At 40.7% G+C, this 12,868-nt stretch overlaps 1 protein-coding gene across 16 annotated transcripts in view; it reads right to left on the bottom strand.

The window, feature by feature from the left end:
* dlg5a (discs, large homolog 5a (Drosophila)) overlaps positions 1–12,868 on the bottom strand; it is a 220,779-nt gene that overhangs the window by 172,461 nt on the left and 35,450 nt on the right. The gene's annotated exons all lie outside the window — the stretch shown is intronic.

Genomic DNA, 12,868 nt, shown 5'->3' with positions numbered 1-12,868 from the left:
ATATACAAAGGCTTTATTCCACAATGATCTCCATAATTCAGGTGGATGGCAAGTTCAAAATTCATCACTGAAAATCATACAGGTTGATTTGAACTATACAAGCAAAACCAATACACTACCAGGCCTGATACCTCAACCCACAGCATAACACAAATACAAAAATATTCCTTCTTTTTCAATTATTTAGTTATGAACAGAGAAATATTGTTTTTACAAGTTCAATACAATCATGCCCAGTGCTATCAAACTCCCCATGGCAGCTGTGTTGCTGTCACTCCTTAAGCCTGTTTTTGGTAGTCATTCATGGCCTAGCGCAAAGCAGTGTCGGCTGAAAACACATCAATTGTCTTCTCAGCAGCAAGTGTTATTGCAAAGTTCCACCAGAGAGAGGAATTTGAAAAGTTTTTGACCAATCTGCAACCTAGTGTACATTTGCCATATGCCTGTCATAACACCCATTGTTACAAAAGTAACCTAGAAACTGCTGTAGTGTATGTATATATATATATATATTTAAATTTAGAGTATCCAATTCTTTTTTTCCCGATTAAAGAGCAATTTAGCGTGGCCAACCCTGCTTGTGGGGACGAGACCCGCTCAGACATGGGGAGAATGTGCAATCTCCACAGGGACAGTGACCCGGGGCCGGGATTGAACCCGGGTCCTCAGTGCCGTGAGACAGCAGTGCTAACCACTGTGCCGGCGTGCCGCCCCATGTCTATACAATATATAAAACCAAGCACAACAGAAATTACGATCGGTGACAAATAGAAATGGTTCAATTTATGCTTTTACATTAATCTGAATCCCTCTGCAAGATTACATAAATTTACAGACAAATGCTTGGGAGAAAATACAAATGATATTTTTCTTTTTTTAATATGCCATAGATTGAAAAAAGTTCTATTTGAAGTGCATGAAATGCCAATACTTTAAACTTACTATAAAATAACAAAAAGGTTTTATCTTTCTGCCAATTCTTCACATCTCATCCCAAAGATCTTTAAAAGTAGTAAATCTTACTCGATCAGTTCAGATAATATCTGCCCACAACCTTTATCAGAAGCACTAATGTTAACCACAGGAAAATATGTGGTGTAGTTTTGAGCGGAAGACATAATTAACCACAGTCTTTGCTTACAAGAAGAGGGTTATTAGGTACACACAAGGAGACCACAGCAACACTGACAAGACTTCAGTTCCTTGTAAAACGGTTAAGTAAAACCAACAAAAGGCTTGTTTACTTATTTTAATGTACTTTGCAGATTGCTAAGATAATTGCAACACCATTCAAAAGGTCGAAGCGATAAAATATAAAAGCCTCTGCCTCCATGAAGTTATTCATCTTAAAAGGTGTATCAGACAAAGAAGGTAGGAACTATATCAAGTCCAGTACACAGTTTGGTTTGTGCTCCAAGCTATTGGTTGCCAAGAGTGAATCGCTTCCACTGTTTGGTTTTCAGTGTGTACCTTGGACTCTTTTTATTGACCCTCATACCTTTTCAGTTTTCATTATTTGCCATCATTCAATTATAGAGAAAGTATTTTTCTCTCCTTGTCCAAAGACCATATTGACCGTAATCCATCAAATTACCATGTGGAATAATCAAAGTACACAAATACATTTTAATCTCTTCATTTGCTGAATTTGTGTCCATGCCAGTATACATTCTAACACCAAGAGCATTTTCCCAGCTTTATTTCCCCAAATTGTTCACAAAACTACCCCCATATAATCTTGTTTTGGAGGAAGCTGTCTGTGCTCCACTGGTCAATCATTTTTCAAAACTGCTGGCCACACGTCGGCTGCACTGAAATTGCTATTCGTGGAACACAAGAATATTCCTGCAACAAACTCTGTTGTCCAAATGGGACAAGGAATAACTCCTTAATTCTTACCAAGATAACACTGAAGTTGGTAATTATGTCGAGGTTTGCACGCTTAAATTCTGATTTTCCTGCTGTCATTCTTGTGATATTGGGTTGCACGGTGGCACAGTAGTTAGCACTGCTGCCTCACAGTGCCAGGGATCCAGGTTCGATTCCTGCCTTGGGTGACTGTGTGTGTGGAGTTTGCACATTCACTCAGTGTCTGCGTGGGTTTCCTTCCACAGTCCAAAGATGTGCAGGTTAAGTGGATTGACCATGCTAAAAAAAAATCCCCTCAGTGTGTAAAGATGTGGTTAGATGGGGTAAAGGACACAGGGTGGGAGAGTGGGCTTAGGTAGGGTGTTCTTTCAGAGAGTCGATGCAGACTCGATGGGAGGAATGGTCTCCTTCTGCAATGTAGAAATTCCACAGATATTGCACATACAATAGAAATTGTAACCATGACAAAAGTATTTGCTTTGTTTAGTTATGGCTTTATACCTATTCCCTGCAAGGAAGATAAGAATTTAAGATCCACCTGCAGCCACAGTCTTGGACCAAGCTTAATTTCACTCTTGCAAGTTTTATTTAATGGCCTGAAAAGCTTGATGGAAAAGCCAGGTGGCTCTGGAATACGCAGGCTGTATAATTTATTCCAACGTATGTATGACAGTCAGCTGTTTCTTAATGTGGTCATAAGTTATTCAAAAGTAAGGAAGCATCAGTAATAGCTATCAGCTATATTTAAGGATCAGTAATTGTTGAAAGTCAGCTTGGTGTTATCACGAGTATCGGACGGTATCAGCTTCTGCAGCAGAAAGAAATGAAAGACACTGTAGATCTTGACATATTCTCCGAATCACATCACTATGATTTGGGCACTTGTCACTGTTCCATTATTGTAACAGCTTCACATCCTGGTACTCCCTATTGAATACCAATGTGAGGGAATAATCATCACAAAGACTGCCATAGTTCAAGCATAAAGACCACCACCTTCTGAGGGTGACATTGGCAGCCTCTGAGACATCCCAAGAGCAGACCCAGAAAAAAAAAGAGGTAAACATTAGGTGGCAATACCTTCTGTTTTATTTCCCATGAGCCGAGTAAAATAATTTTGTATGTAACTATGTAGGCATACTTACAGCAATATTGGTTTATTCACATGCTCGCCTTTACAAGAAATTGCACTTATGTAGCATCATATGTAGAAAATGAATGATGTTGAAGGAGGATGTGTGACAGACCACATCAAAGGTTGCAAAGAAGTGGGAAAAGACAAAGAGAGATATTACATTATGATCACGCTTAAAGAGGATGTCGTTCGTCACTCTGGTACGGTTATTTCATGTTATGGCTGCTGAGTAAAGCTTATTGGAGCGATTCAAAAGAAGCTGCAGGAAAGAATGGCATGATGGGAATGGAGATGAAAGTACGCATCTTTGGGCCTAAAGAAAGCAGTCATTCTGCCACACTTGTAAATGTAAGTAACCACTTACAATTGTTCATTTTTAAGGTTCCAAGAATATGGGAAGATTGTATCGTGAATATGATGGGCAGTTTTGGTGTTTTTTAAGGAAGGATGTAAATGCGTTGGAGACAGTTCAGAGGAGGTTTACTGGATTGATAACTGGAATGAGTGGGTTGTCTCATGAGGGTTGGTTAGAAAGGTTGGGCTCGTTTCCACTCCAGCTTAGAAGAGTGAGGGGTGACTTGATTGAGGTATATGGTATTGACAAGGCAGATGTGGAAATGATGCTCTCTTTTGTAGGTGGGTCCAGAACGAGTATAAAATTAGGGGTCGCCATGATAGGACAGTGATGGGGAGAAGTTTTTCCTCTCAAGAGACTTGTGTGACTTTGGAACTCTCCATCTCAGAATCGGTGGAAGAGGGTTCGCTGAATATTTTAAAGACAGAGGTAGATAGATTCTTGTTGAGCAAGAGAATCAAGTGTTATTGGGGGAGTAGGTGAGAAAAGGAGAACTCAACTCAATAGAATGGCCTACTTCTGCTCTCATTTTGTAAGAAAAGTATCCTTACTGGAATATTCACATAGAACATCTACCACAAAATGTTTGAAATTCCGATGGTTGAGTACTTTGCACAGAATTATTCTTCCTCCCTCTTCAAGATATACCTGAAACAATCTTACCTGTTAAAATATTCCTTCCCATCACTATCCACATGTTGCCTGCAGAAACATGTAATTCCTACACCATTTGTATAACTTCACCAATCTTGGGTACCACCCACCGAAGCCAGAATTCAGGAGCATGATCAACAAATCAACAACATAGTACTTACTTCAACACAACATAATAGTTAAACCCACATATATACAACATCCTCTTGTCAGGCAAAACATTCGATACACACAGATGTTTGCTCACAATTTTTGACTGCATTTTTTATCTTGTGCTTGGCTTCTACCATTCTTTGCAGTACAGCCAACCCCAGTAAAGCAGTTAGCAGACGGCTGCACACAGTAGCACAACTTGTGTTCAATATGGAAATGACTGGGCAATTCTGCCCCACCCCATCAGTCATGTCTTAAGACCCCATCCCAACTCACTGGCTGGCAGAGTGGAGTTAATTGACACTGAGAAAAATACTGTGTAGTTAATGTAAATAACTGAGGAGACTGGGTGATATTATGAAGAGTTTAGGACATTTGCAGGCTCGAGTCATGACTCCTTCCTCCACTTGGAAACTGGGACCTTGTCACCATTTAAACCACAACGCTATTTATTCTTGAAGAGTTTCAGAATTCAGATGCACCGAGGAACTGCGGTATCAGTTCAATGTGATATGTAAAGTTTTAAACTGTACGATTTGCAGCCTGAAGTGGCAGCTAAATTCCACTCAAGTAGTGATGTGACTGAGTTGACCTCTTCAGCAACAACTTTGCCGCATCCCTGTAACAGAGCTCTAATACTCTGACTAAAGCTTCAAACAAAGGGACTGGTGCCATACAACATGAGCATTTCAATAAGCGGGGTTTTACATGTTAATTGAGGATAAATTTAAAAACTATAAAACAGGTAATCCATTTGTCGACACGACTATCCACGAGGACCGCCAAATCAAAATCAGGATGTCTATGCATTGTTGTGCAGCCACAAGATCTCGAAATGCAGCCACATCAGCACAAACTTGATGGATTTTTTTTTCAGACTGGTATTGAAGCAGACTATCCAGTGAGCCTCCCAGACCGCCACTTATCTTATTGGGACAATCATAGCTTAGAGATCTTTTTTTGACTTCTTTATTCTTTCATGGGGTGAGGGGGTCACTGCCAAGGCCTACATTTATTACCCATCCCTAATTGCCCTTGAGCTGAGTGGCTCGCTCGGCCATTTCAGAAGGTAGTTACAAGGCAACCACATTGCTGTGGGCCTGGAGTCACATGTAGGCCAGACTGTGTAAGGACAGCAGATTTCCTTCCCTAAAGGAGATTTGTGAACCCGACGGGCTTTTATAGCAATTGCTGATAGTTGTCACGGTTACCATTACCGAGGCTAGATTTTCAATTCCAGATTAATTGAATTTGAATTCCATCAACTGCCATGGTGGGATTTAAACCCATGTCTCCCAACCATTAGGCTGGGTCTCTGGATCACTAGTCCAGTGGCATTTCCACAACATCACCATCTCTGCACACATACCACCGACTCCCCATCTTGCAGTGATTTTGCAATGCATGGTAATGACATGACTACTCTGTGCATGCACGTTGATCAAAATATTCACGCTGTCCTGCAATCTTACAAAATGTTGGGAACCAGAACACAGCCACATAGGAAGACCAACAGCATGCTAAATGACTATGTATGTGACAGCAACTTAATTAGCTCACTCTCCTATGACTAAGAATTAATTAGCTTTTTCATACCCTAATCCGGGTAAACATGACAAGGCAAGTGTTCAAGTGACAATGTGAATTTATGCAATAGGGAGCCGGGACATCTTTGCAAAATTACACCAAGTCAAAATCTACTGGTTAAATCAAAAGGTTAGCAATACGGATTCTGATAAAATGCAGAAATGATAGGACAAGTGTGTGTAGCAGAAAATGAATTTTGGGATTTATCAGAATGCAATTGCTGAGAATTGCAGAATTATGCAGTGTAATAAACGACCATTTGGTCCAATTGGTAAGAGCTGGCTCTTCGAACAGCTATCCAATTAACCCCACTACAGTATCCTGCTCTTTCTCCACAACCCCTCAGATGTCTTCTTTTCAAGACTAAATCTAAGTCCTCCTTGAAAGTTACTAACTTTCTCTGCTTCTGACATCTTTGTATTCCAGATTCTAACAATATGCTGCATAAAAATGTTTTTCCTCATCTTTCCCCAATCTTATTTGCGAATCATCTTAAATCTGTGTAATGTGGTTGCCAGCTCTCCCCTCCTGCAAGTGAAAATATTTGTATTTATTTAACAAACCCCACAGTTTTCAACCTCTGAATTAAAGCATGATAGCGCAGTGGTTGCACTGTTGCTTCACATCGCCAGGAACGCGGGTTCGATTCCCGGCTTGGGTCACTGTCTGTGCGGAGTCTGTACGTTCTCCCTGTGTTTGCGTGGGTTTCCTCCGGGTGGCGACTTGGGGATTTTCACAGTAATTTCATTGCAGTGTTAATGTAAACCTTAATTGTGACACCAATAGATTATTATAATAATCTTGCCTCAACCTCACTACTCTTAAGTAGAACATATCCAGTTTCTCATGGCTCTTCACAGGTGAAGTTTGCCATTCTTGATACCATCCCAGTAAATCTCCTCTACAAATACAAAAAAGTCCTTCATGACGTGCGGTGCCCAGAATTGGAGGTAATGCCCTACTCGCTGTGTATAAATAGTATATCCAGAGAACACCAGGCATGCCCTAAAATGAAGTGCCAACCTACTGAAGCCACAACACAGGACTACATGCAAGTTGGACATACTACGGGCAGAGCTAAGCAATCCCACAACCAACTGATCAGACTATTCTGCTGTGGCCTATGTTATTTCTGATCTGGAGGTGCTTGATGCTGACTCTAGCTGTCCAAGTCAAAAAATTATCTGTACAGCAGTGGTACCAGGTTTTAATAATGACAAGTCCATTGTTAATAAAATGCCAATACTCATTCTGTGCCGCTCTCACCGTATCTTTGTATGCACGTATTCCAGTGTTGATATTGTGCCTTGAATTGTATAGTAATAACGTGTACAGTCAGTTGCCATGGTGACAGGTAGGATACCGAACGACCATGAGGATACTCAATCGATAGGTTATGTCAGCCGCACTGAACAAGTTCTATTGTAGTTTGAGCACCACAGAAATCAGAGTAATTAGGCTCAAGTTACCATGGTTACTGCTGCCACTGGATGGTGTAGCAAACAAGTGCACAAAGGTTTGATTTCTTCTTCCACTTCTGCCAGCGGCTCTTTGCAGCATAATAATGTCCCTCAAGTTATTATCTCATCCACATGGAATAACATTTGTATTCCAATATATGATAAATGGTTATCACATTACTAGAAACTGAGGAGTAAATAAACAGAATACCATAGCTCCATTAACAACTACTAAATGGTCATTCAATTTTAACATATCCAAAACAAAAATGGCAATTTCCCATTTTTCTACCCTCCCCATTAACCATGTAGAGGTACATTTTCAGGCACTGGATCATTTGTTGATAGTCCATTTGATCTCCGAGTGCACTTGGGACAGCTAAGTTTAGACAAAGGTCTGTTGTTCCAGGCCAGCCCTTCCATTTTTCCAGTGGTAGAACCTGTTGGCCCACTACTACAGAGCAACCCTGTGAAGCAACAGACACTCACTATGACCTTAGCTAGCAATTAACAAACTGGTGTAGAATTACAACTTTCTGATGGGGCGTGTGGAGCCTGAACTATTGCACATATAGCCAAGTTCAAATTTTATATATTTTATCATAGTTCAATGGGACCACTTACTTGGGACTTTATGCTGAAAACAAAAATCGCAAACCAATTATTCCACCTCCACCCTCTCAAATGAACATGACCACAGCTAGGTTACTTTTAAGTGAGGCTGGAGCAGTCTGTATTTGAAACTGTCTCGTGCTGATAATAGTTTCAATCCTTCATGTGCAAGACGAGAAAGTTGCTCAAATTTAAACCATCAACAAGCTTACAGTAATTCTTGAGAATTGAAACATTGAAATCGGCATGCTATGATTTAAGGGGAGCCAGATTTATGGCAGACATTAAACCGGCTGGGAATAGGAATCTTACCAATTGCCCACACTTGTCTGGCCGTTTGCACATGACAAAATACCCTGTATTTTAAAACTGAACTCACATTGTCTGATTCGCTAGATCTTAAACCTATATACAACTTTTGTTATACACATACTGCCAATAAAAACTGCATTTCAATAATTTAATAAACATTTAAATATTTCTTTATCAATATTTTACCCATTTAGTTTTAGTCCTAACGACTTAACGAGTAGTTTAGCTTGTCTATATCCTTATTAGTCCAAGTTGGGAATGATAATAAACATGTAAATTAAGTCTACTGCTTTTAGGGTGGCATGGTGGCGCAGTGGTTAGCACTGTTGCCGCACAGCACCAGGGACCTGGGTTCGATTCCAGCCCTGGTCATTTTCTGTGTGGAGTTTGCACATTCTCCCCGTGTCTGCATGGATCTCACCCCCATAATCCAAAGATGTGCAGGGCAGGTTGATTGGCCATGCTAAATTGCCCTTAATTGGGAAAAAAGAATTGGGTACTCTAAATGTAAAAAAAAATCTACTGCTTTTGTTCCTTCATCATACTCCTTGAAAGGATGCAGCAGGTATAGGGGAGGCTAATTCCATGACATCTGCACATTTACATTAAAATTCCAGTTTCTAGGGCAACACAGTGGCGCAGTGGTTAGCACTAGGACTACGGCGCTGAGGACCTGGGTTCGAATCCCCGCCCTGGATCACTGTCCGTGTGGAGTTTGCACATTCTCTCCTTGTCTGCGTGGGTTTCACCCCCACAAGCCAAAGATGTGCAGGTTAGGTGGATTGGCCACGCTAAACTGCCCCTTAATTCGAACAAAAAAATAATTGCGTACTCTAAATTTTTTTAAAAGTCCAGTTTCAGTTAACAGTATAGCCACTTGCGTACTTATACAGCACAATATTATAAATGACTAAATTGCAAGCAGAACAAATTGCAAGCAAATCTGAAGAACAAAATTTTATACGGACAGGAACCTTTTGATAATAAAACTCACGGCAACTTTACAAAACCAAGAATGAAAATACTCAAATATATTTTTAATGCAGTGTGAAATATTGAAAACTCAAAATTCCTACTTTAGCAAACCAATTCAATCATCTCATCCACCAACGCCCACGATACATTCAGCTGTTTGCTACACTTCATAGAAGAAATTTATCCTGATGCCTGTCTTACTTTTGCCCTTCAAAACCTAATCTGAGGACTTGATGCATCGATTAATCATTTTTCACAATTGCTCTCTTGATTTATTCAGGTCTAGGCAATCCATTATGAGCTATGTTTTCAAGAAAGAAAAGCTCTGGTTCATCAACAATGCTCAAGGCTCTAGCAGTCAGAGTGGACATCAGTCTCAATGAACTTCTTTGCACTATTGCTAAGGACTGGGTACCATATGTAAATAAAGAGGCACATTAAAGATATAGGCTAGATGACAAAACAGACAAGAACGCAACTTAGCTCAACTTGGAACGACGACTATTACATATCATAAATTAAAATAGAAATGCTGGAAATGTTCAGTAGGTAAGGCCACATCTATGGAGAAAGAATATAGCTAACTATAGCTAACATATAGTTTGATGACCATTCATCAGAACTGGGATGATGTACAAGTAAGGTAAAGGTAAAGTTGAGATAGTCCCAGATGACTATAGGTTGCTTTCCCATTTGAGGGGAGAGCTGGCTGGTGGTGATTTAACCTGAGGTGATTTAACCTGAGGATCACCAAACCTCAGGCAAGGAACAAGTTTGAGAAGGCGGAGCCTTCATGAATAACCTCAGCTGGAATGGGAATTGAACTTGCGCTGGTTGGTCTCGCTCTCATCACGAGCCAGCTGTCTAGCCAGAACAGGTATTATGGATGCATCGCATATCGATCTACACTAACAGTCTATCTTGCAAGTAATTAATTTACTTTATGTATCCCATGCGCTATAGATAAAGGGGAGCTTGTAGACATGCTGTGCTTGGATTTCCAGAAGCCATTTGATAAGGTTATTGTGGAATTGTGTTATTGTGGAATGTAAAAGCTCATGGTGTAAGGGTTAACATATTGGCATGGATGGAAGATTGGTTGGCTGGCAGTATGCACAAATGAGTCTTTTTTTGATTGGTAGGATGTGACGAGTAGAGTACCACAGCACAACCTTTTTACAATTTGTATCGATTACTTAGATGCGGGGTGGGGGCGAGAGAGAGAGAGAGAGAAAGGGGGGAGACTGAAGGCATGGTAGCTAAATTTTCAGATGGCACAAAGATAGGAAGGAAAGTATGTTGAGGAGAGGACACGAGGAGGTTGCAGCCGGATATAAATATCTTGAGTGAATGGGCAAAAATATGGCAGATAAAGTATCATGTGGGAAAATGTGAAGCTGTTCCCCTTGGCAGGAAGAATTAAAAAGCAGAGTATTAAGTCCAGTTATACAGGCCATTGGTGAAACCAATGTACAAAATTGCTCTCCTTATTTAAGGAAGGATGTAAATGCTTTCAAGGTGGTTCAGAGGAGATTTACTAGATTGGTATCTGGAATGAGTGGGTTGTCTTAGGAGGAAAAGTGAGGCATACTGGACTTGTTTCCGCGAGTTTGGAAGAGTGAGGGCTGACTTATTTGAAGTATAAAAGAACTGGAATGGTTTTGATAAAGAGGATGTGGAATGGATGCTTCCCTTATGGGTGAATCCAGAACGAGGGTTCACTGTTTTAAAATTATGAGTTGCCCCTTTTAGGGCAGAGATGATGAGGATTTTTTTTCTCAGAGGAGTGTGCGACTTTGGAACTGTCTGCCTCGAAAGACGGTGGAGCTGGGATCGTTGAATATTTTTAAGGCGGTGGTAGATAGATTCATGTTAGGCAAGAGAATCAAAGGTTATTGGGGCAGATGAGATTTTAAAATGCAAACAGATCAGCCATGGTCTTATTGAATGGCTGAGCAGGCTTGAGGGACAAAATGGCCGACTCCGAAATCACCACATTGAGGAAATACTACTTCAACAACTTCAAGTCAGTTACTAATTAGCGGCACGGTAGCACAGTGGTTAGTGCTGTTGCTTCACAGTGCCAGAGTCCCAGGTTCGATTGCTGGCTTGAGTCACTGTCTGTGCTAAGTCTCCACGTTCTCCCTGTGTCTGCGTGGGTGTCCTCCGGGTGCTCTGGTTTCCTCCCACACGTCCCGGAATTCATGCCGTTAGGTAATTTGGACATTCTAAATTCTCCCTCTGTGTACCTGAACAGGTGCCGGAATGTGGCGACTCGGGGCTTTTCACAGTAACTTCATTGCAGTGTTAATGTAAGCCTACTTGTGACAATAAAGAATATTATTATCGTCACAGGTGGGAATTTGGCTTTTGGAAACATTTTTTATACTGGGGTAGAACGCCCAAGCAGATACCACAATATTTAGTCAGGGAAATCTCCGTTCCATAATCATGCGTTTGGGTAGAAAGATCTACAGATTATCATAAAATATCAGGATCTCGGGGTATTGTACTTGCGATGTGGAACTCACACCTAATTACTGTGATCTGAGGTAGGTTCTTTACCCAGAGAGTAGTGGGGGCACGGAATACACTGCCTGTGGAAGTAGTTGAGTCGGAAACGTTACGGACCTTCAAGCGGCTATTGGATAGGTACATGGATTATGGTAGAATAATGGAGTGTAGATTGATTTGTTCTTAAGGGCAGCACGGTAGCATCGTGGATAGCACAATTGCTTTACAGCTCCAGGGTCCCAGGTTCGATTTCGGCTTGGGTCACTGTCTATGTGGAGTCTGCACATCCTCCCCGTGTGCGCGTGGGTTTCCTCCTGGTGCTCCGGTTTCCTCCCACAGTCCAAAGATGTGCAGGTTGGGTGGATTGGCCATGATAAATTGCCCTTAGTGTCCAAAATTCTATGATCTATGATTAACCTAGGACAAAAGTTCGGCACAACATCGGGGGCCGAAGGACCTGTTCTGTGCTGTATTTCTCTATGTTCTATCTTTTGGCCCATTTATTTGATTTGTGAAACTGGGTACAAATACACAGAAAATTCCAGGCACAGTCGACAATTACAGGAAAGACATAGTACATACTTTGAATGCATGACTTTCACAGCTGATTGGGAAACCATTTTACAAAACTTTGAGGGGGAAGCAGAGTCAATAAAGATTTTACTCTCCATTCCTTCCTTCCCCTGGCCCCCAACAACAGGTAACATCTACCCCATCATCGTCATCAATCTTGACCCTAAAAAAAGATATACAATTCAGTACTAGATATATATAGAATAATTCCAATAAATGTGTGAACTTAATTAAATTATCTCAACCTTAAAATGCAAATAACCCCATCTATTTTGGTACCCCAAATACAATTTAATTTACGGAAACATTATAGACCAGCCTCCCCCAATAATGTATTCAATGCTAGATTGGATAAAGCAGCATATCTGTGACTCATAGCTTGCAATGCTATTATTATCCTGTATTAAAAATCATGCATGACATTCTTCAACGCTTTTCTATCACTGCAAATTTATTCTAATATAGGCAAAAAACAAATCTACCACAACTGATTGCATTATTCTTCCTACATGACTGATTTGCAGTCGACTTCCACTTTCCAAAGAACTGCAGCAGACACGCATACATGCAAATAAGGCAACAGAAAGAGTAGCTTGAAGTTAGATAGGACGGTTTAAACAATAAGTCTTACAATTAGTGCTGTTACTGCATGCACTTAGTTATTATTCT

This window comes from Scyliorhinus canicula, chromosome 22 (assembly GCF_902713615.1).
Source record: "Scyliorhinus canicula chromosome 22, sScyCan1.1, whole genome shotgun sequence".
Lineage (NCBI taxonomy): Eukaryota > Metazoa > Chordata > Chondrichthyes > Carcharhiniformes > Scyliorhinidae > Scyliorhinus > Scyliorhinus canicula.
Note: the sequence above shows the minus strand (reverse complement) of the source record. Positions and strands in the feature narration are given on the sequence as shown.